General features: G+C 37.4%; 1 protein-coding gene across 1 annotated transcript in view; it reads right to left on the bottom strand.

Moving 5' to 3' along the window:
- Positions 1-25,492, bottom strand: part of Pi3K68D (phosphatidylinositol-4-phosphate 3-kinase catalytic subunit Pi3K68D) — a 432,551-nt gene that overhangs the window by 187,434 nt on the left and 219,625 nt on the right. The gene's annotated exons all lie outside the window — the stretch shown is intronic.

Genomic DNA, 25,492 nt, shown 5'->3' on the forward strand with positions numbered 1-25,492 from the left:
GCCTTTTTGGATATTTTATGGCATTTCAGATGATTTATAATTTATAATGAGAAAAGAACTGCAAAACTAAAGCAATTAACTATGGCTGTGATTTTATACTAGATTAATCCATAATTTTCTTTTGTGGGTAATGCCACTGTATTCATGTCATATAGTAAAGTACAAAGTTTTCTTTCAGTCAGAATGGTTCAGAACATGTTCCAGTAAATTTTTAGGACTTGTAAGTTAATGGTTTCAGAAAACAAGAATTTTTATCTAAGACTGCTTGCATTTAAAATTCTCAATTATGGTCATTAACAACCTAAATCAAGGGTCACTTACCGATCAGTTGTTTAAATACAGGAAGTGACTTGGAGGAGAGAGTAATTAGATGAACAACAAATATGAATCGTTCTTTATCTAACAACATTTTATGACTGCTTAAAACAACAATGGGAAATCGCTTCCTGCCTGCAGAAGAGACGCAAATTGCAGAATGGACTGAAGTGCTGAATTTAGAATGGTGACCAGACGGTGCTAAAAGGAATGTTACTTTTGGTGAGGCTAAAGAGGTGAGTTTGCATAAGTGTCTAAGAGTTCTAAATTGACTGGCTGTTCTAGATTAACTTTGAGCGGTGTCTTTAAAAGCAGGAAATATCACAATATGAAGATAAAGTTGGAATTCAAAAGGACAAATTGGAGCAAATATTCATTAATAGGAAGGGGAGTTAGGTATCTGAATAACTTACCAAGGATGATGTTGAATAAATTTCCAATTTCTTTGCAATAATTTAAGAAAAAGTGAGGAAAAACAACAGATAGGGAATCTTGCCACATCGAACCTGCCAAGTTGGGCTAAGAAGGCCAGCGCTCTACCATGGTCGGTCACTTGCTTTCTTGGCTTACGCTCCCTGAACCGTCAACAATAGACCCCAGGTGTAAGCATACGAATTATAGAGCATAAAAACCTCTACAAAAAATTCTGCGATGGTATATACCTATTTCGAACTGGCTGCCCTCTAGAGGCGATTTTATGTTATAGTCCGCGGTAAAAAAATAACTCCTGAAGATTAAATAAATATTTCGATATTATCCTCGAACTCCTCATCGAAATAAATTGTTTCACCTCCTCCACTATTTCATAAGGATTACAATAACCTTGTCAGGACATTATTTGCATGAATGGGTTAGATGTTATAATCATTTTAGACTGTAGTGGTAATTCGTTCCCTGTTGTCTGCTAGCAAGTTGCCTCTACCTCGCCGCTAGAGGTGCTAGTGTCACTCCAGCTGTCAAGTGGATGAACCTTCCTCTTATTAGAGCTTCGCGACTGTATATATTAGACTGTGACCAAACTATACTTCCTTCTACCTGTCAACATCCGGTAAACTTCGCGCATTTCCATCACTACTGAACTTTCATCACTCGATTGTTCTTATGTCCCCCTTGTATTTCATTTTCAAAATTGCTATCATTACTGCTAATACTTCATTACCTGTTTCTAGTCTACAATATTTTACCGCTTTCTACTCTATCCAAAACAGCCGGCTGCAACCTGGTCTGACGTCATGTGGTCAAGCACTGAACATGCTTGCTCTCGTAGTTTATTCTTTGCAGATTTCATAGCAGTTACAACTACTGCGTGAAGATGGCAACAAAAGCTACTTCAAGGCTCCTTGAACACATCTGCTGGAATCACTGCAATATATAATCGATAGGAGACCACACAGAATGGAAAAAGTGAGATGCTGACTATATACAGACAACAGACTGTGGAAGCATATTACGTTTGGTGATTATATATTGACATACATCCGTAAAAGATTAAGGTATTTTTATTCCGTTTTGCTTTTGCATTAATGTTTTACTTCCATCTCATACATGTAATATTAATATTATTGAAAGTAAAAGAACAAATATACAGAGACCAGCACTTTTAAAAATCCTCAGAACATACAGTTTTTATCACAAATTAATAAAAATCATCAAGCCAACTTCAACCAACACTTATTCCAAGGTAATGTTCAAGGGAGAAGTTTCAATAGTTTTTACAATAAAACTGGCCTCAGACAAGGTGACGGATTATCTCCACTGCTTTTCAATATGGCTCTCAAATCATAAAACAATTGCAAAAGGAAAACCCATCTACAATCAAAATTGGAGCAAAACCATCAATAAGAAGAAACTGCCTGGGATTTTCATATGATTTAACTCTTTTAGTTGTTGACTTGGAAGAATTTTGTGCCCAGATCAATAGTCTACAAAAAAAGTCCTAAAAATAGGATTACAAATATTTAAGAAAACAGATCATGCTCATGAAACCATTAGGCATAAAAGTCTACATAAATGTACAAAACATTAAAGTTCTACAATTTAAATATCTTGGAGAAATCATCACACACAACTTAAACAAGAAAGAAACATGAATAGAACTAACAAAATAAAAAAAAAGACCAATATCTAACCTGGTCAAAACATAAGAAATACCTGTCAATAGACACTAAGATTCAACACTATAAAACCATAACTCTCCTGGAAGCCACTTATGCTTGTGAAATCCTGTTCCAAATTAAAAATGAAAGAACTTATTAGTTCCTTAAAAATGAAAGAAGAATCATCAGAATGCATAAATAAAAAATACAAGGTTGAAGAAGTCCGGAGAATCTTTCCTAATGAAATTATCTATCGAGAGATTGACCCAATCACCAGTACAATGAAGGAGAAAAGAATCTCTTATTTTTTCACATCTTGCAATTGCCATGAAATTGGATTTTACAAATAGTGATAAGAAATCTTGGAAAGAAGACATGAGGGCAATGGATCCACAAAATTTAGCAAGATCTTAAAGCAATTGGACTTGATAGCAGATGCACAGAACAAAAATAAAAGGAAGACCCTTTCTTAAGACTCACAAATTTTCAGCAGAAATAACACACATAGAAGGGATATAGAGATTTCAGTCAAATTGAGAAAAATTACAATTGGAATGAATGAAAAAGTACTGGGAAGATCACAAGAACCAAACAGTGCAACTTTCAAAGAGAAAGTGAACATCCAATGTTGCCAATAAAGTTAATAATAAAAGAACAAGAGCTTTAAAGACGTGACATATTTCGGTTCTCTTGTGTTATGGTGTTCACTATGTTCAATAAGATTTCTTTTCCTAACCCTGGCACTATTTCTTGTCACTTATTTCATTATGGGTTCCAAAGTTTATGTATCTAATTGATCACTTCTTCTTCTTTTATGACCACATAGGATCACTTTAGTCAGTCCGTCGTTCAGGTCTCTTTGAAGGGATTGTTCAGGCTTTGCGGTCCTCCCAGTACTTCTTCAGATGTTCCGATCTTCGTGCGTGATCACTATTAGAATTATTTACAGTATTAGCCCGCTTTTACGTCCTTGCATTTTATGTTTTCCAGTCATTTACAACATTTTTTTGTTGGTGCCCCTCAGATTCCGTATACCTGCAATTTATTAGAATCTTCAAAATGATGTTTGTGACATTTTATGCTTCCCATTATTTACGCCATGTCAGGCTGTTTGAGACAGGAAAAGATCCAAGTACCGTCATAGTGAAACCACGCTTTACTGCTCCCACTTCCCTTTCCCTATTCTCCTCCTATCCACATCCATCATCAACTTTGTTATTGTAGTTTGTGTTGCACATGCTGGACAATGCAGCGAATGGTATTGAGTCCCATATTACTCACTTTGCTTCCCCACGGCTTGCACACGTTTTTATTTTACTTGCAGATACCTTTCTTACTTTACTGTGGTCTGCACTGAAAATAACCTGGATTGGATTCCTGCACTTCAGTGGATCATAGTACGATGTTCCCCAGCCGATTATCAAGTATTTGGCACCTTTAAGAACACAAATAGCTTCACATTATATGATATGCTATCATATAATGCATCTCTAGATGATTTTGCTTTCATATGACAAACAACATATGTTATCTTCAAGTTTGAATATAGAATTTTTGATGACATTTTAAATACACTTTTATAATCATAAACTATGAACCAGCAACATGTATTTTTGTCTAAATTTTAACATATCACCAGATTTTTTTTGTTCTTCATCATACACCACTGTGTCATTGGTATGTCACAATTTATGGCTGAAGGTGACTTCCAAGAAAACCTGAAACTCGTACCATGGTGTTTTAAGCTATAGTTGCTATAATAAATGTGTATTGGGTTGGTGGAACTCTTTCTTCATTTAAATTGACTGAATGGGTGGTTAAATTTCTAAACAACAAACTTAGACAATTAAAATAAGTGAAGCGCTACCCGTATCTGATCCTGCTGTGATTAAGAAGGGAGGTTTTGCAAAGCAGTATTATTGAACCTTTGCTTTTTATACATATAAATGATACAAGTAAAGAACTGCAATCATAGATAATGCTTTTTAAGAATGATCTCATATTGTACAGAATAATAAATAAATTATAAAGGACTGAGAGTTACAGCAAAAAAACGACCCCAGCGAAATTGTGAGATGGACAGCCGACAACAGTATGATGGTAAATGGCATGAAAAGCCTGGTTGGAAGTTTCTCCAAGAGTGAAAGTCCATTGTTTTAATTAGTGTTGAAGGGCTGAAATTACCTGATAGGGATCACTGTAAGTACCTCGGAATGACGATAAGGAAAGACATTCATTAGGGTAATCGCATTAACGAGGTTGTAAGTACAGGTTACAGATTTCTTAATGTGCTGGGTTGAGTAGCTTAGTGGCCTTCTGAGCTCAACATGGCAGATTTGATCCTGGCTCAGTCAGGTGGTATCTGAAGGGGCTCAAATAAGTCAGCCTCGTGTTTGTAGATTTATTGGCACACAAAAGAGCTCCTGAAGGACAAAATTCTTGCACCTAAGTGTCTCCAAAACTGTAAAAATAGCTAGTGGGACATAAAACTATATTATTCTCTTCATTTGGTTATGAGAGTATTTAGAGCTGGAGTAAGAATGTAAAGGAGAGGGCATATTAGAGTATTGCTCCAGTGTATGGGACCCTTACCAAGAAAACATGATACAAGAACTGGACAAAATTCAAAGGAAAGCAGCACAATTTGTTCTGGGTGATTTCTGACAAAAGAGCAGTTACAAAAATGTTGCTGGGAAGAATTAGGAGTAAGGAGACAAGCTGCTCGACTCAGTGATGTTCCGAGCTCTCAGTTGAGAGAAGGTGTAGAAAGACATTAGTGGACAGGTAAGCTTGAATGGAGTTTAGAAAAAAGGACAAATCATTATAAGCTAACCAGACAAAAAATTAGTCACCCCTGGCAAAATCATTACAAGCATCATTTAATACTATGTAACTCCGCCTCTGGACTTGATATCCACCTGGATTCGGTTAGGAATCGAGTCCACAAGGTTGTGCACGTATGTCGCATCCAGCTTAAGCCACACTGAGGATCTGATCGCGCAATTCCACCAAGTCGCGGAGATGCTGATCTCGGCGTTTTACCCACTATTCCAACCCGTTGCACAGATTTTCAATGGGGTTCAAGTCAGGTGATTCATTCACACATGTGTCCAGCCTGATGAACTTTGCTGTTGTCATCTTGAAAAATAAGAGTATCAATAGCATACTCATTATGCAGATGTTGAATGAAAGGTAACACCTCATCATCGAGAATGTTTAAACATGCTGGTTCATGTTAGTGGTCAACTCAGTGAGTGAGCCCAATTCATGATATGAAAAGCACCCCCAAAACATCACAGATCCACCTCTGGCTTTCACACATCTAGGATGAAATGCTTCATTTGGGCTTCGGTGTACTTGACAATGTGTCATTGGAATACAGCCAAAAACGTGATTCGTCAGACCATATTACGTTCCACCAGTCAGCAACTGTCCACTGATTTCCAGCCCACTGAAAACTAGCAGCTTTATGTGCCAGTTGAGCAGTGGACTCTTGCGAAGTCACCAACTCCAAACGTTCATTGCATGCAGTTCCTATCGCAATGTTCTCTTGCTAACAGGTTGGGATGGATCTTCATTCACTGACTGCAGCAATTCCTGTCAGGTTTGGAAGCGATTTTGATTCACAAGCCATAAAACGTGTCTCCAATCCCTCTCAGTCAGGATATTTTTCCGACCATAATTCTGACGTCGTGTTTTGTGTCCAAGTATAGTACACCACTGCTTATAGACACAATGAAGAGTCTACTGTGAAACACTAATAAATCCAGCAACTTCACGCACTATGGCCATGGGCATGGCCAAACGCGATTTCCCGTTTTTGCCACTCTGTCACATTCTTACATCTACCCATGTTGACTTACACTGTCTGCTTGAAACATCAATGTCTCGTTCATCGCTACTGCCTGATGCTCACGTAGAGGCAGTGCACATGCGGTTGAGCACAGGACTTGTTCACTGCGCCATCTGTATCAGGTTAATGATCCATCTGTGTGTGCAAACTAGGGTGACTAATTTTTGGTCTAATGAGTTTTTGAAGACAAAGCTGGAATTCAAGTGGACAAATTGGAGCAAATACTCTGTTACAGGAAGAGAAATTAGAAATTGGATTAATTTACCAAATGAGATGTTCAATAGATTTTCAACTGATTCTGATTTAACCCATTAGCGCCCACTGATACCATATGGTATCAGGAGACAGTAGAAGTTTAACTGAGCTGGTACTGGCTTGAGTCGCAAGAGGGGTTTAGTTGGAGCTTTATACGTTCTTTGGCTTGAAGTGACGCATGCGCCTGAAGAAGCTTCCGACACTTACGAGTGGTTTGTTGGCGGGAGCGCTTGCATGAATTCAGGTGTGATTCTCTGGAATGAAAATCATGGACGTTCGATATGTGTAAGTATAATATTGCTCTTATTATCTATTATTCCTTTCTAATCAGTATATTATAACATTGACGATGAATCAAAGAAACCTTCTGTAACATTTGAATTTCAACAATGTTATTTGTGACAACACAGCAATGCCTCTAAGTGCGTGATACCATATGGTATCACTGGGCGTTTATGATATAAAGCCGTTGATACAGTAATTTTTAAAATATTATATCGTACATTCGAAGATTACTTATGTGCTAAATGTAGTTGATTACATATTTGTTTATCTTTTATTATTCCAGGGGTGGACTGACCTTATCAGAAGTGATGGATATATTGGAGGCAGACGATGAGTTAGGACATCAGACTGAGGATATTTTCATTGAACCACCGGATGGTAATGTTGACACAGATGAAGATTCAGCCAATGAAGATGAGGGAGGAATGGTTCATAACCTAACTGGACGTCAGCTGCGTGCTGCAGCTGAAATACGCTTAGCAAACAACGAACGTATTGGAGCAGATTATGAACCCCTTGATATTTCCTCTAGTACTTTCTCACCATCCATGCTGCCTACGGAGAAAAATCAACAACAGCAGCAGCAGCAGCAGCAGCGGCAACCACCACCACAACAACAACAACCTGAAAAACAAGCTCCTGAGTGGATTCTAGAAAGATTAGCCAACCCACCTATTTATGAATGGATTGACGGTGACTTAGAACGTGTTGATGTTCCCTGCCCTCCTCCTGACTACACAACCTATTCAAATATGTCCTGTGTTGATTTATTTGAATTGTTTTTTGATGATGAAACACTAGAATACCTTGCTGAAGAGTGTAAGCGTTATGCACAGTACCAAAATTAAATCAACCCTGAAATAACAGTGCCCGAACTGCGATGCTTCTTTGCTATTTTGTTTCTAAGTGGGTACAATCCTTTGCCTTCAAAGAGGATGTACTGGGAAACTAGTGAAGATGTTAACAATGTCCTTGTCAGCAATTCAATGAGGAGAAATCGCTTTCTTCAGATACAGAAATTTCTCCACTGTGCGGACAACACAAAACCAAATGTTGAAGACAAGATGTGGAAGATGCGACCACTGATGGACAGAATAAAGAAAAAAAAAATGACTAACTAATTTTGTTCCAACTGTGCCATTGTCGTATGATGAATCAATGATTAGGTACCATGGACACCATGGTTGTAAACAATTTATACGCGACCGGGCGAGTTGGCCGTGCGCGTAGAGGCGCGCGGCTGTGAGCTTGCATCCGGGAGATAGTAGGTTCGAATCCCACTATCGGCAGCCCTGAAGATGGTTTTCCGTGGTTTCCCATTTTCACACCAGGCAAATGCTGGGGCTGTACCTTAATTAAGGCCACGGCCGCTTCCTTCCAACTCCTAGGCCTTTCCTATCCCATCGTCGCCATAAGACCTATCTGTGTCGGTGCGACGTAAAGCCCCTAGCAAAAAAAAAAAATTATACGCGGTAAACCGATAAGGTTTGGCTACAAACAAGTGATGGATATTTGATAGACTTTGACCTGTATCAGGGCAAAAACCCGCGTGGTGACAGTGACTATGACAGACTATTTGGAAAAGCTGCATCTCCGTTAGTGCTTATGCTGGATGAACTGCCTAATAAACTTATTCCGTACAACATTCATATGGACAATTTATTCACAGGAATAAATCTATTCAGTTATCTCAGGCATTTAGGATATGGCGCAATTGGTACAATAAGAGAAAATCGCATACCCAAGTCATGCCCCTTGCCAGACAAGAAAGCTTTCTCTAAAGAGCCCCGCGGGAAGTTTCGTCACACTATTGAACGCAACAATGGTATTGCTTTTGTACGATGGAAGGATAATGCTGTTGTCACCATTGTCTCTAACAGTACTGGAGTGGCTCCAGTAGGAAATGTGAAGAGATATTCCCAGAAAGACAAGAAAAATGTTATGGTTCCTCGTCCAGCCTGTATCGCAAAATATAACCCTGGTATGGGAGGAACAGACATAATGGACCAGGGTGTTGGTCAATACCGTGTCAGTATTCGTGCAAAAAAATGGTACTGGCCTATTTTCACTTGGCTGTTGGATATCGCCATTGTGAACGCATGGTTCCTTTACCGCAAGAATCACAAGGGCACATCACAACTTGACTTCCGTAGAGAAGTTGTTAAAGTGTATCTAAAACGCTATGGTGTCCCACAAAAGATTCCTGGGAGAGTAAGTGTTGCCCGAAATACAGTGCCAGCTTTGAGATTTGATGGACTCAATCACTTCGTTGCAAACTGCAATAGGAGAAGATGTGCCAATGAAGGGTGCAAGTCATTCGGCAGAACAATGTGTCTGAAGTGTAATGTAGGCTTATGCGTAACATGTTTTGCTACATACCATACTCAGTGAGCTGTGTCAACAGGTTGGAACAATATTAACAATTTATTGTACCCTGTACAATGATAGCAGTGTAACCGCCCAGTGATACCATATGCTATCAGCTAATATCGCATAAAATAAATTCTTGTTTGAAAATATTGTGTTATTTTCCCATTTCATATACCCTAACCATCACAAATTAATGAAAATATCATTAAAGTAGGAAAAAAAATTTTCTGGGCGCTAATGGGTTAAGGAAAGATTAGGTCAACAACTGACAAAAAAATCTGCTAACTGGGCGACAGCCCTTGAAAATCAATGGTGACTGGTTGCAAAATGTTACATACAGCTCACCTCCAAAGCGGTGGACCTAAAAAGATCTGTACCGCCTCAAAAAAAGAACACCTTTTTACATTACGTATATTTCTAAGTCTTAGCAAATTCATATCCTAATACTTGTTGCTGTGCACACATTATGAAGTATTTCTCTACATATATTTTAGAGTCTCGAACATACAGTACATACGTGAATAATTCCTGCCAGCACCTTAAATTTTGGAAGAGAAATTTTGAAAAAGGTATTAGTATTTTTGTGTAGCTTTGTTAAATATTCATGCTTTAAAAAAAAAGTAAAACTAAAGTACCGTAAAATAAATAATAAAATTATGAAGGAACATGTTACGACAATCTTCATTAGTATACAGCAGTGGCATTTCAAAATACACTGGTATCTGGTCTGGATTATGAATATGCTAGAGTAAACATGAATTTTGCTGGTTGCAAACCATTAACAAATCAATGCAAATTCACAATCTTTCATAATTAGCTGGAAACTTTGCTAAATGCTGGTTTTCCAAAGAAAACAAAAGTTATTGCATTAAAAACATGCATGAGCTAGCCTTTCAACTCATAACTATCTTGCTATTGTTAGAGCTTTCACAATTGACACATTAATACAATAGACGTCCACTATAGCAAGTACGGCATATAATGAGAACCCCATTATAAGAGTTTTGTCTGTCCCTTCAAAATTCCTATAGTTCACTGTGTATTATCCTTCGGTTACAAGAAGAGTTCTATCACTGACACATCCGTTATTATGAGCGATTAAGCGTGTGCGATTTTTTCCATTACCGATATTTATGCACCCAAGCGATTATATTGCGTGCGATCGATCATCTTCGGTACCGTTTCCTCACTATGTCAACTAGCAAGCTCTATCGTCAACATTCGAAGGCAATGCCCGAGTCTATTAGTAATACCCATCGACTGCTGTTCCGTAAAGAAAAATGGAAATGAAAGAGGAAACATGTTTTCGTAATAAATGCATAAATAACGTGTCCAATAGCAGTTGTTAACACGTTAAAGATAAAGGCTGAATAAACGATTGCTTAACTTTAATGCTAAATACTATAATTAAGTAAGAATGGGATACACCTCAAGATATGGCAGAGTGCACACAGTTGATTTCAGAGGTTAGTTTATATTTTTTTGCATCTGGTTAAATTTCAGAATGGCTATTATCATGTAAATTTGTAGCAAGAAGGTTATCATCTCTCTACTGGCGCTTGAAGTATGTTTTCATTATACATATAGTATGGTTAAGTTAGGTGACTGTCTGAATAAGAAAACTGAAATGCTTGCCACAAAATGCGATCAAACATCTTCGGTACGGTATAGTTTTCCCGCTATGTGCATTTGCAAGCTCTCTCGTTGACATTCAAAGGTGATGTTGGAGTCGATTAGTAATACCCGGCGTCTGCTGTTCTGTAAAGCAAAATCGAAATGAAAGAGAACATGTTTTTGTAATAAATGCATAATGTAGCCGATAGTTGTTAAATCATTAGAACTAAAGGCTAAAGTAAACGATTGTATAATTTTAATGCTGAAATTAAGTAAGAATGCGATACACCTCCACATATGGCAGAGCGCATCATTGATTTCAGAGGTTTGATTTTATTTTCATGCGGCTGGTTGAATTTCGGTACAGATATTCCCATGCAAATTTACATATGTTATATACATCATCATCATCATCATCATCATCTTCCTTCCAAGTATTGGGCCATGTGACCCGTTACGGTCTTGCATTTTACTTTTTGCAAGACTTGAAAGCAATCAGATGTCCTTCCGACGGGTTGCTAGCCTGAAGGAAGTATATATATCATTATTATATATATTTAAATACTTAATTTATTTTTCTACTGGCACATATACATATACGGTCATGTTAGGTTAGGAAACGGTGTTTAAATGAGAAAACTGAAGCGTTTACCACAAAATGCGACCTTCGGTATAATTCTCTCTCTATGTACACTTGCAAGCTCTCTCGTTGACATTTAAAGGCGGTGTTGGAGTCGGTTAGTAATACCCGTCGACTGCTGTTCTCTAAAGAAAATTCAAAATGAAAGAAGGATAACACATTATCATAATAAATGCATAAATAATGTGGCAGATAGCAGGTGTTAACTCGTTAGAAATAAGGGCTGAAGTAAATGATTGCTCAATTTTATTGTTGAAAATGAAAACCTACAAACTGTTTTCCAGTCTATGACCGGGTCAGGGATGGAATGAATGAAGCCCCCATCTTGCGACGAGGATAGGAATTGTGCCGGCTGCCAAAGCCTGTCACATTCCTCTGGGGCAATGATTAATAACTGAAAGATGAAATGAAATGATAGTGGAGAGTGTTGCTGGAAAATGAAAGATAACAGGAAACACCGGAATACCTGGAGAAAAACCTGTCCTGCCTCCACTTTGTCCAGCACAAATCTCACATGTAGTGTCTGGGATTTGAACCATGGAACCCAGTGGTGAGAGGCCGACACGCTGCCGTCTGAGCCACGGAGGCTTTCAATTATAATGTTATATACTGAAATTAAGTAAGAATGTGATTCACCTCAAGATATGTCAGGGTACATCACTGGTTTCAGAGGATAGTTTATATTTTCTCGTGTCTGGTTAACTTTCGGAAAGACTATTCCCATGTAAATTTTTAGTGAAGAGGTTTTCATTTCCCTATATGTGCTTGATATATATTTTCATGATACACATGGTTAGGTCAGGTAACGCCTGTAATAGTTCAAATCCCGTTACCAGGTGATATCTGTATTATTATTATTATTATTATTATTACTATTATTATTGCTCAATTCAATTCTGTAACGGTTATCACTTGCATGATTATAGTCAATTTGTTATATATATCTGTGTGTATATAGTTTAACACAAAAGACACGTACAGTGAGAGTTGCTGTATGATATTAGATGTGAATGTGGTGTGTGTGTAATAACTTGTGACACTGCAATATTGTGCAATGCTGCTAGCGTAACTGCCGAGTCATCGCTCTGTCATTGTGTGCATTTAGTGATAAGCTCATTTTTTGGAGAAACCTACTGCCGTCCCAGGCAATTTCACCATTGTATTGAATCATTCTGTTCATGGTCAAAGAGTATTGATTTAATAATAAATTATAGGAATTGTACGAGACCACGATGGAAGCGCTTTGTATCGCATTTATTGTGTCACAGTATCTGAGATTGCGCACTTTTCGTGGGAACTTGGCATCAGAAGCGTGCTGAAGCTTCTAGATACTCATAAAAAATGTATTACCCCAAGCGAACCTCTCCACCGGCAGCGTTGGACGCACACAGCTCCAGGAGATCTCGCGGGAATTTTTACCTTGGAGGGAAAAGGAATTTATTAAATATTTTCTGCTACGAGAGGAATGCAGAGGATTTGATACAAGAACTGCAATCAGGGTAATTTTGATATGAGGCACGGCTATAGTCATGATCAAAATGACAGTAGAGGTACTTGACATGCATATCACGGGAAGAATTTTCCATACGTGGGTGCACGAGTAAAGCCCACCCACGAAGAGCTTGGTAGCGAGAACACGAGCCTGATAATAATACGACTGCCAAGCGCGCCGTAGTCATTCACCGGGTGAATCGCTCTCACGTAAGGGTCTGTCACGCTGCTGCTCAGCGAAGAGAAGACCGCCTTTACCTACAAGCAACGCACTCAAAGTTCACCTTATTCTTGGGAAGAGTAAGTAACAACCACATATAATTGAGATTAGAATTTTATACAACAAGTGTTGACATGTTCTCATGTGAGAATAGTCTGGTGCTAGTAATGCTGTTCGTGCATAGTCACATTGCATAATCTGAGGTTCACATTGTCCTAAACGAATGACATACCCGTGTAGGCTCAGAAGATTGATATTAATGTAATTCGGTCAGTAGGAATTGCAGTCAAGAGTATAGCGTAGTGAAGTTGAGAAGTGAGTGACTGTACTATCAAGACTACGCTCAGAATGTGATCTGATATTACAAGATCAAAGTAATGGTTAGAGGGGAGATATAGGCATCGAACGGAGGACACATTGTAATGTGCTTTTCCTTGCAGTTTCTCCTACATCATGAGTGGACTGGACACTGCTCATCTGTTACGGAGAGCAGTAACTGGGACTGAAGCTGTCAAGCAGTCTTAACGGCACCGAGAGTTGACCCAGGACCATCGGCGACATCCAATCACTGCAACATTGAAGTGGCGACCCTCCAGCCACCTGAACAAGCTGCAGAGAACATCACATCACAGCCGGCCAGGATGTCACCCGCCTTCGAACCACGTATTCGGTCACTAGCTTCTAAAGTCATCATGATGCTGTAAATCCAGGATGCCTAAAGGAGGACTGTTCAGTTGTATCTTCAGACGCAGGTCAGATATTTCCATTATATAAGCATATAACACTACGATACGGGATAGGAAAGTGTAGATAGATCTGGCCTTTAGCCAACATGTAAATAAATTAAGGTATTAGTCTTCGTGTAATTAGAATCTATGCCCCAGGACTCGAACTCAGATTATTTGTAGTGCGTGTAATTAGTTTTTCTTTGTTTACTGGTATCATTATAGCCGATATAAGATTCATGGTAAGAATTTGAGCTCGTGTATTTCATCTATTGGACCAATACGGTCTTATAACAGTAGAACTAAGACAGGTGGATTAGGTAGTAACCAGGTGCAAGCGTAGTGTCAGCCGTAACATTTGTTGTAAAACGCAGAAAGCCTAGGATCTTCTATAATTCTTAAACATACTAGGGTCAGCATATCAAGCTGAGCAAGTAATATAATAAGAGGCCTATTAGAATTGTGTAATAATGTTATTATGCCCTGAGGATTCAGTGGAGGTCCTATTGAGAATCAGATATAGCAGTGAAGTAAGTGTTTGTGAACGTGAGCACCAGTAAGACGGCCGAGCTAGGAATGTGCTGCTGATAGCACCCATGCTAAGCGACATATGAGCCTGTTGCATTTATATTATCTGCGAGAGAGTATTGAATTTGCAATGTAAAGAATAAAATGGCCTATAGTAATTATATTTTATTGAGGGCAATAGGTATATCAGATTTAAGGGCCAAGGAGCAGAGAGAATCACCCCTCCATGTAACTTTCTTTATATGCTAACAGCTGAGGGATATTTATAGCCGAAGGGAAATGGCTGCTCGCTTGGTACAAAAAACCGAGGTTTAAGAGGCTAATGTATGTGGTTTCTGACGTCAGGACATGGATGCCTGAAAGTTGAAACTGTGTGTTGTCTGTCAAGAATACTGTAAAGCAGTGACTTTTTTTTAATATAATGCAGTCTTAGAATTAGTTGATGTCATTCATAGAGGTTTGCACCTAGGTAGATGTATCGGCATAACGTAAACATATGTTCCTTTTATTTATCTGTTGTTCTATAGTTATTGTACTTGGGAAGGTCTCGGGATCGATTCCCATACAATGAGTGTATATAAGACGTTTGTTTAGAATTTATAGGACAATTAGGAGCACTGAGGCATAGATTCACGTAGAAATGAAGTAGGTTATTGGTAGACATGACTTGCATTTGAGCAGATTTATGTTAAATTTCATTTAATTAACGTAATTGTTGTGGTCGTCGTTGCAGTGCTTGTCGTTAAGTGACGAAGATATATCCTCCAAACCATATACACGTCATAAGGAACCCGAGCTTGACAAGAAACCTAACAAATAATTTTGTCTATAACTATCATGTCAATTATAAATGCCTTTGATATTTGTTAATTATCAAATCATATAGACTATTGTAATAAACCTGTTTGTTAAATCGAATAGCAGCTTTTTTACTTATTGTGGTTAGTGGTAGCTTATACCGTGCATTTTCTTATTATTCCTCTTCATTTTTTTTACTTTATATGATTATGGTAACTCTTTTTCCTTACCCGTTACCCCTGAAGAATTCTCATATGCCGGAGCTGATGGAGAGGATACTCATGCAAGGTAAGCTATGTGCCATTATGATTCACTTGTTGTGGATGTATTGTTCACTATGATGCAGTTGGCCTGACGGGAAGTAAGTCATTATAGGGCACAATATGTAACATCTGGATCCGGGTGAGAGTAATATTATAGTTATTTCTGGAGACTGCGTAGGTGTGTCAGCTAAGGCTATATATACTTGGACCAGTGTCTTATAGCTTCAGTCAAATGGATGGAGAGGCCTCAGTTGGTCAGTTAGTTGGAGTCATTGGGAGAGTGAGGCTACAGTTGGTCGGTCAGTCATATGGACGGAGAGACTTGCCATGAAGTCATATAGAAGGAGAGACTTGCCATGAAGTCATAAAGATGGAGACACTTGTGTTGTACTGAGATGATAGTGGTCAGTTATCTGGATGGAGAAGCAGCAGTCACATAGATACTTAGTCGTCAGTGAAAAAAAAAAAAAAGGATACATCACCAAATTAGGCTTGAGACACCTACAGCAGACACAAACTCAAAGGAAAATGTCATAATTACACTCAAAGTGTTGAAGGTACAGTTAAGTGAACCAGTGAGGGATAAATTTCTTGTACAATTTTTAAATGTCCGGTCAAGAGGAATGCAAATTTAATGCCTAGTTTCTTTCAGTTGTTATGTCATACTTTTATATTCTCATCTGTTTTATCACAGCAGTTCTTACTATTTTGTGAAATAATTCAAAGAATATATTTTGTTCTATCATATTAATTTATTGTTTTATTTCAATGGTAGACTTAGATAACCTCAAATTCAATGGGGAAACAAAACGACAATCTCCTTTTCCCAGAACCTATATGGTATGTTGTCAAAAGTAAGCTGATTACCCCACATCCTAGAGATATTCAAGACTCTCATTCTCTTACTGCTGCACTGAGTTGTAGCTGGCGCCCATCAAATACTGTATGTGTAAGTAATCAGGTAAGAACTAAGTGTAAGTACTAGGTCCGAAGATTGAGTATTTTATTTAATGAATATTAATTATCATATTTTTCATTTTAATTCAGTTTTATATTTTAAAATATGTGAGTCGGGAAACTCCACACGCCGTTTGAAGAAGAAAGATGAAACATTTACCACAGAAGTCTCTGGAGTGATAATATATATATTTTTTTTTCAGAATGAAATTAAACATACACTTTCACGTAGTATAGGATTTTGAAAAATAACAAACAAATAAACTGTAGTGTGGATATCATCTGCAAAAACGCAGGTTTTGAACAAACTCATTGCCAATTTGAATGTGTACGGGTTTTTCCTGACTTTCACACAAGTATGAAGGATGAGTTCTCCACCAAATCAATACTTTATTTTACATAGTATAATCGGCCCGTTACTTTTCTTAATATACGTAAATGATTTAGGGAATAATATAACATCAAAAATAAGATTGTATGCAGATGACATAATTATTTATAGCAAAATAAATAATGCTGAGGATTGTTCAGAATTACAAAAAAAAAAAAAAAGACTTGAGAATATCCAACAATGGGTTGAAGAAAATAATATGAAGGTTAATGGAGGCAAATCAACTGTTACAACATTTACAAACAAGAGTTTTAAAACTGAATTCGAATATACTTTGGATGAAGTAGTTATCCCAAAAGATGACAAGTACAAATACTTAGGTGTGAGATTTGAAAGTAATTTGCACTGGAAGGGTCATGTGGATGACATTGATGGGAAAGTATACAGATCGTTACATGTCATAATGTGGCTACCTAAAGGATGCAACAAAGAATTAAAAGAGAAAAGTTACTTAAGTATGGTTCATCCATTGTTGGAATATGCAAACAGTGTTTGGGATCCTCAAAAGAAATAGATGGCGTGCAGAGGAAAGCAGCAAGATTTGTAACAGGGGATTTCAGGAGAAAGAGTAGTGTATCAGAAATGTTAAAGGAACTTGGGTGAGAAACTCTAAGTAAGAGAAGGGGGAAAACTAGACTTATAGAATTATATAGAGCCTATACAGGAGAAGAAGCATGGGGAGATTTCCACGAGAGGCTTCAGTTGGAAAATAATTATATCGGCAGGACTGACCACAGGTATAAAATTAGAAGGAATTTTAGCAGAAGGGATTGGGGTAAATTTTCATTCATTGGGAAGGGCGTGAAGGAGTGGAACAGTCTACCAGGGGTAGTGTTTGATCCTTTTCCAAAATCTGTACAGATATTCAAGAAGAGAATAAACAGCAACAGAGAAAATAAATGTTAGAGGGCATTCGACCAGTGCAGGTTATTGTAAATAAAAAAATGTGTGTGAATAAATTAATTCCATCCCCTGGTCTAAGGAGTTTGGACAGCCAAAGTAGGGGACTGCCTGTAGGGATGAAGTACAGTGGGGACTTCGTGGGCCCTGGGACCGCTACGGCAGCTGTGAAGGCCCTTCAGGAACTCTGAAGGGTGGTGGCAAATGGGGCTCTGGTTAAGACGCAGCAGGTCGCTATGCTACTTAGGTTCCAAACTGGGTAAAAAAAAAGTAAATAAATGCAATGTAAATTTTAATCTTATACCAGTTGTATATTATTATTTGAAGTAATTCCACATACTGTATATGAGTTGACTTTATTTGTAAGTACAGGAGATATTATAAGTAGAATTTTGTAAACAATATACATTTATTAAGGATGAGCTGTGTGTTTAATAGAAAAAATTGTTAGTGTAAATTGAATTATATTGTATTCTAGGAAAATTTTCTTCTCTTGTTACCGGTAATCTAAAATTTAGTGCTTGACAATAATGTATTTTAGTGTACCATTTGCCACCGAGGTAGACACCTCATTTGCAAATAAAGAGATTTTGATTTGATTTGTGTCAATATTATTTACTTAAAAGGACAGTACTGGTTTCGACCTGTAAATAGGTCATCTTTAGCTGTTGAAGAACCTGCTTAATAGCGACTGTACAGAATAAATACTACTAAAATTAAAATTAAACAAGAATGCCATTAAAATATACATGAATGCCACTATTCTAAAGAATACTTAAGATGTGCACTTTGATTCATCTCATAAAACCGTTGGACAAAGTGTTGGCATTTAACATTAGATATACGAGCCCGACACCAGAATGTCAGTAATTCTTCATAAACTCTAAGAATTGTATCCAATTTCAACCTAAACAAATTTAATTTTTGAAATATGTAGAAATCATGGGGCCAGGATAAAAGCCCTTTAACCCAAAAACTGTACTATATGTATATATTGTACCAGGAAAAGTTGTTGGGCTCACGAGCATGGAAAGGATCTCTGGTAGTGTGCAGTACTTTTGGAGCCGGTACAGAGAAGGAAGCTTCGCAGGGCAAATAATAGATGGTATAAATTTTTTCTGATAAATTTAATAAAGATTTGTATAAAAATCACCTTGCTTCTATTCTTCATTCAAACACTAGAGACTTTCTTGAAATTAAATTTTTCCATTAACATGTTCAAATTAAAATTAAATTCCAGAATTCTTAAATGCTGGTAAAGTTGAACAAAATATAATCATCCGTCGCATACGTTCTCTTGATGTTTTCAAAAAATGTCCAAAAATCAATTATTATTCTTAATAACTTCACTTAAATAAACCCTATAGTTCGTATAGGTTGATCCTAAAGTCCAATTAAATCTCCACTCTTGAATTCAAAATTAAATACGATTCAAAATAAGCACATTGTTCATGAACCTTAAGTTTAAATTAATTCATCAACTGACCAAGATTTCAAAAAGTTCAAATTAAATATTGAATCTTGTAAATCACTTCTGTGAAAACCTAAAGTCTATTTAAATAGATTGAATATGATTTCAAAATAGACACTTGCTTCAAAAAATCCTAAAGTCTTTTAAATTAACTTGTTGTCATAAATAGATCTACAGTTTTTCTAGATTACTTCCTACAGTCTATCCTCTTCAGTCCCGAGCCTGTTGATGCATTCGATGTGTTATATTTTGCTCAAAAATAATTTTAAAAAATTCAACATAGAAAATTAGTGTGTTTCACTAAGTTGTTGTATTCGTGTAGCATATAAGCTACATCAGGACTCAGAGTTGACTTTCCTACCATTATTACTTTTTTCCTTAAATTACTTTGTTTTATTGTAAGTAGACAAAACCACATGTAGAACATATGCTACATACGGACTGAGGCGGCTATCTAGGTTGTAGAATTGAAATTCACACGATAAAAATATGTTATGAATTAGGCACTTGCACTTGACTAACGTAGCACACAAGTATTGTGGTTGATAAAAGTGCCTTTGTAATAAGTCAGTTAATGTCTTAGTGCAATATGTTGCGATTATTCACCAGAAAAAACTGTAAAGTGCACTCATATCACCTGTGTTCAGCAAACAGGAACAGTTGAAATGCGGCTCCGCAGATCAGCGACTGGAACTCCCACGATGATCAGCGTGAGGTCGAATTCAGCACCAACAGCGGTGTACCACGTTCAAAATCCCTCGACGTACCACATATCATCCCTCAATGTACCATGTATCATCCCTCGATGTACCACGTATCTCTAATGACGTAGCCTGTCCCAAGTTGAATTTGGTGTTTAAAGAAATACGAGGTTTCAACACTTTGTCAAGATTTCCGGCATTGTCAGAGATAATGGACACACGGTATTACAAACGTAGCAGTGTCTGTTAAGAGCGACTAGTGTTGCACTTTGAAATTATATGAGTTAGAAAGCACAGTTCATACTTGCACTTCGTAATGCAGTAGTTAATGTAACACTCAAAATAACACAGTCTTTTATCAGTCTGAAACACAGTCAGGTCTCTGTTTTGAAATATGTACAGTAAAAATGATCTCGCTTCTTAAGTCACAGGAGTTTAAATGCACAGTTCATGTAGCGTGAGATTTTAACACCGTGCACAGTTCATAATATTCAAAACACGTAATAAGTTCAGAATGAATATTAAGGTCACAGTTAACGGAAAATCATGCTTAAATTCAGTTCATGGACGATGTATTCAACAGTCGCTAAAATTCTAGCATACTCTTCTTCAGTAGATTTTCTGTGTAAATTAGCCTAACAAGAGTCCACATTCCCTACAACCAACATAAAATGTCCTTAACGTTCAGTCTCTTTTCTAATAACACTGTTCAAATATTCATTAAATATGTGAAAAATTGTCCACATTCGATCTTACTAATCACTGAGTATTTGACTAGCATAGCACACTGACCAGTTCAAATAATACTCACAGATGAAACATACGTCCAAACGTCTCGATATTCATAAATACGTCAACAGTCATAAGTTTAAATTATTGCACACACAGTCCTGTCAATGTCCGTAATGCTGTACTTGATAGTGACAGAGTTTGAATACATATTGAAAATAGTTAAGTCCACAACGCGACAGAAATTGACAAGTCTAGCACTTGTATTAATTTCAATCTAAATACACCTTCAAATCCACAAGTTCACAACTTCGTAGAAAATTCCTAAGTCTTGTAACATGGATTTCAATTTAGAGGCACTTTGAAATATTTCACAAGTCCATGACGAGGTTGAAATTTCTAAGTATCACAGTCTCGCACGACGAACTTCTAAGTATTACAGCACGGTTTTCACTTCAACTTCACGTAGGCGATGCAGCAGCATTACCACCTTCCATGGTTCAGGTGTAGATTTCAACTGAGTGTACACAGCGAGTCGTTGACCTTATATAACTGCTGTGGGCTGGCTCGCTGCGTCAAGCAATGGAAAAGTGGTTTCGTATGGCGAACTTTTTACCTTAATATCTTCAAATGTACAGAATGGATTGACTTCAAATTTCGGCTAGTACCGTTTCAAAATGTGGGCTTCATGCTGGTGTAGCTCTTATTTCTGTAACTTAAGCCATTCAAAAGTTATGAAAATATTTCCAGACTATTCTATAGGGGAGGTCTAGAACATGTGGCAATTACGTCACTCGGCCTGTTCCCCGCTCGCGCTGTCTCTCTCACCCCTACAGCAAGCAGCGGAGTCGAGAACTTTCGTTCGTATGGCTGTTTCAGATGCTAAAGCTGAGCAGTTCTTTAATAAATAATGACTTATAAAAATTGATCTGCCAGGTGATAGGCATTCCTGGTACAATATCTTAACGTTAAGTATATTTTTTTAGTATAGTGGCATTCACTATCATGTTCTTCAGCATTGATATAGACTGAGAATAATGTATCTGTAAACAGTTTACTGAACCTCTTATTCTAATGAATACGTCATCCCCGTATATTTGCCACCCAACAATGCACTTTGAAACATCTCATAAAACCGTGGGACACAGTGTTGGCATTTAACATAGATATTCGAACTTGACACCAGAATGTCAGTGATTCTTGATAAACTCTTAGAATTGTATCCAACCTCAGAAAATATAATTTTTGAAATATGTAGAAAACATGGGGCCAGGGAAAAAGCCCTCTAACCCCCAAAACTGTACTGTATGTATATATATATATATATTACCTTCCTCTTCTTTTATGACCACATAGGATCACTTTAGTCGGTCCGTCATTTAGGTCTCTTTGAAGGGATTGTTCAGGCTTTGCGGTTCTCCCAGTACTGCTTCAGACGCTCCGATCTTCGTTCCCTTTCCTCAGTTGAAAATATGCGTGTTGTCGGTTTGTTTTGTGTAAGGGTAAAGCGGAGGTTTGTATTCTAGAGTTTTGTATTCAATTTTATCTTATTTGTGGTGTCTTCTGTTGTAAGGCATATTTCCTTCAGATCCTCTCTTACTTCTCTAATCCATTTACATTCTGTTATGGTATTTTTTGAGATGAGATTGTGTTTTACTAGTTGTTTCAGAAGTCTTGAATCCTGCATCCTCATGATATGTCCAAAGAATCCCAGTCTCCTCTTACGCATCGTATCTGTAATTGGTTCTAGCTCTTTGTACACGACTTCGTTAGGTATTAACCGCCACTGTCCATCTTTCTGGTATATATTGTTGATGCAGGTTCTTCCAATCCTCTTTTCAGTTTTCTGAAGTCTGTCAGTTTGATTGTTTATTCAGGTGAAAAAGTGTTTCTGCTGCATATGTAGCTTCCGGTTTTATAACTGTGTTGTAGTGTTTTATTTTTGCATTTATTGATAGATATTTCTTTTTGTAGATATCCCATGTTAATATTTGTGCTTTAGCTAATCTATTTGTTCTTGTTTGGATTGAGATTTTTTCATTTAGGTTATGTGTTATTACTTCTCCAAGATATTTAAATTGAGTTACTCTTTTGATTTTATTACCATTTATGGTAACTTCTTTTAGGTGTTTTGGTTTTTGGGGCATAATTTCTGTTTTTTCAAATGATATTTTGAGGCCAATTTTATTTGCAATGTTTTGAAGTCCTGATATCTGGGTTTTTGCTTCATTTATGTCCACTGCTAGTAATGCTAAATCGTCAGCGAAACCCAGGCATTTTGTTTTGATTTCTCGGCCAATCTTTATATTTGGGGGACATTTCCTAAACCATTCCCTCATTACCATTTCTAGAGCACAATAAATAATAGTGGTGAGAGCCCATCTCCCTGCCACAGTCCAGTTTTAATTTCAAATGTCTCTGATGTTTCACCCCTAAACCTCACTTTTGATTTGGTGTTGGTGAGAGTCAATTTTATCATGTTTATTAATTTGGGGTGTAGTCCAAGGTGCCTTAAAATTTTAAACAGAAATTCTCTATGGATGCAATCATAAGCTTTCTTGAAATCTACAAATGTTATCAACATATATCTGTTTCTTCTCCTGTTATAGTCCATTATCATACTATAATAAATGCCCATGCTCCCACTAATGATAAAAACAACTCCTCAAAAGACCAGGAGGAAACAGGAGAATTTTGGGACCTATTAGACCAGACCATAGATAACATCCCCAAACACCATATAAAATTATTAATAGGCGACTTCAGCGCTCAACTAGGCAGAGAAAGAAAATACCGTGACATCATCGGAAAATGGCCAGCACACAAGAAAACAAAAAAAAAAAATGGAGAGAGACTTGTTGACCTGTGTAGAAACCATAATTTAATCTCAAAATCTACATGTTTTAAGAGGAAACCTCAAAAACTTAAAACATGGAAACACCCTGACTACACTAAAGGAGAATGGCAACTGGATCATGTCTGCATGGACAAATACCACCACAAAGAGATCTATAACGTCAAAGTCCTCCGAGGAATAGACACACGTTCAGATCACAACGTAGTTAAAATTAAAAATAAACTCACTCCCCAGAGGAAACAGCAAAAGCAAGCCCTTAAAACTAAAAGAAAAATAGATCCTACCCAGCTAATCAACAACAAAAATTACCAGAAAGCAACTGAAAAAAATAAAAATCACAGATAAACTTGAAGACTTAGTACACAACCTTAAACAAATTGCAGAAGACCTGGCTCCAATTAAACCACGTAAAAAAACACCAATGGTGGAACAGTGAATGTGATGAAACAGTGAAGAAAAGACATCAGGCATGGCTATTACATCAGTCCCAAAAAAACAGAAATATCCTATCAAAAGCTAGTAAAACAGAGAAAAGAAACTACCCATGTCTTAAGAAGAATAAAAAGACATCATCATAAGGACACCCTGCAGTCAATTGAAGAACAATTCAATAAAACTCAATCAAGGGACTACTATAAAACCTTCAGAAAGCAGCTCCAAAAATATGAACCCCCGACCCTACTGATAAAGGATGAAGATGGTAAGCTGGCCCATAACAATAAAGACAATGCAGAAATTCCGGCTAAACATTTCAACGAGCTTTTAAATTGTGAGGAACCTACAGAACTCCTTCATTTGGACACCAGCACCGCGATAAAAACATCACCAGAGAACATCAATCTCCCCCACAATAAAGGAAGTCTACCAAGCTCTGAATAAATTAAAAAACTACAAAGCGCCAGGAGAAGATCAGACCTTTGCGGAAATCTGGAAATATGCAGGAACATCAGCAAAAGTTGCCCTCCATCAACAACTTGTCTCTATCTGGTTTAAAGAAGAACTACCAGAACACTGGACAACAGCCCTCATTCATCCACTGCACAAAAAAGGAGATAAAACCAACCCTAATAACTACAGGGGAATCTCGCTCCTAGACATAACATACAAAATACTTTCAATAATCATTCTTAATAGGATAAGTTTACAACTTGAGAAAGAACTAGGAGAATATCAAGGAGGTTTCAGGCCCTGGAGGAGCTGTCCTGATCAGATCATGAGTCTTAAGTTAATAATGGACTATAACAGGAGAAGAAATAGAGATATGCTAATAACATTTGTAGATTTCAAGAAAGCTTATGATTGCATCCATAGAGAATCTCTATTTAAAATTTTAAGACACCTTGGACTACACCCCAAATTAATAAACATGATAAAACTGACTCTCACCAACACCAAATCAAAAGTGAAGTTTAGGGGTGAAACATCAGAGACATTTGAAATTAAAACTGGGCTACGGCAGGGAGATGGGCTCTCACCACTATTATTTAACTGTGCTCTAGAAATGGTAATGAGGGAATGGTTTTTGGGTTTTGCTGACTGTACCGGGCGGTACACCTCCACGCCGCTAATTTAAAATGTGCGCCAATTGAAACTCCTCTGCTGGAGGAAGTCTGAACTTTATCGACGGTATTAATTTTCAAGTTTCTCGGAAGATGTCACTACGTGGAAAGTTTGGAGTTTTTGAACTGTGCCACTTTTGATGTATTTTTGTTTTACCGGTAGTAAGAAGTGTGAACTTTCTCTTCTAGAGGACACTACTGAAAAACTACAATGGTGCACCCTAGTGCGACGTGAAAGAACTATTTTTTTGGAGAAATTTTTATTTCAAAAGTTTGTTTCTTGTTAAATTTCTTTCTGTTATTGTTTAAGTTGGCTGTATACCCCTCTCTTTCCCCTTGTTTTGTATTTAGCCAATCCCGAATTTCTTTTATTAATTTCTGACCAATCGGATGTATCTTCCCCCAACTTGAATATGTTGCTGTATCCTACCCAATAAAGAGTTTGTGGGAGGGTGTTCTCATTCCCCTAACGCC

This window comes from Anabrus simplex, chromosome 3, assembly GCF_040414725.1.
Source record: "Anabrus simplex isolate iqAnaSimp1 chromosome 3, ASM4041472v1, whole genome shotgun sequence".
Classification (NCBI taxonomy): Eukaryota; Metazoa; Arthropoda; class Insecta; order Orthoptera; family Tettigoniidae; genus Anabrus; species Anabrus simplex.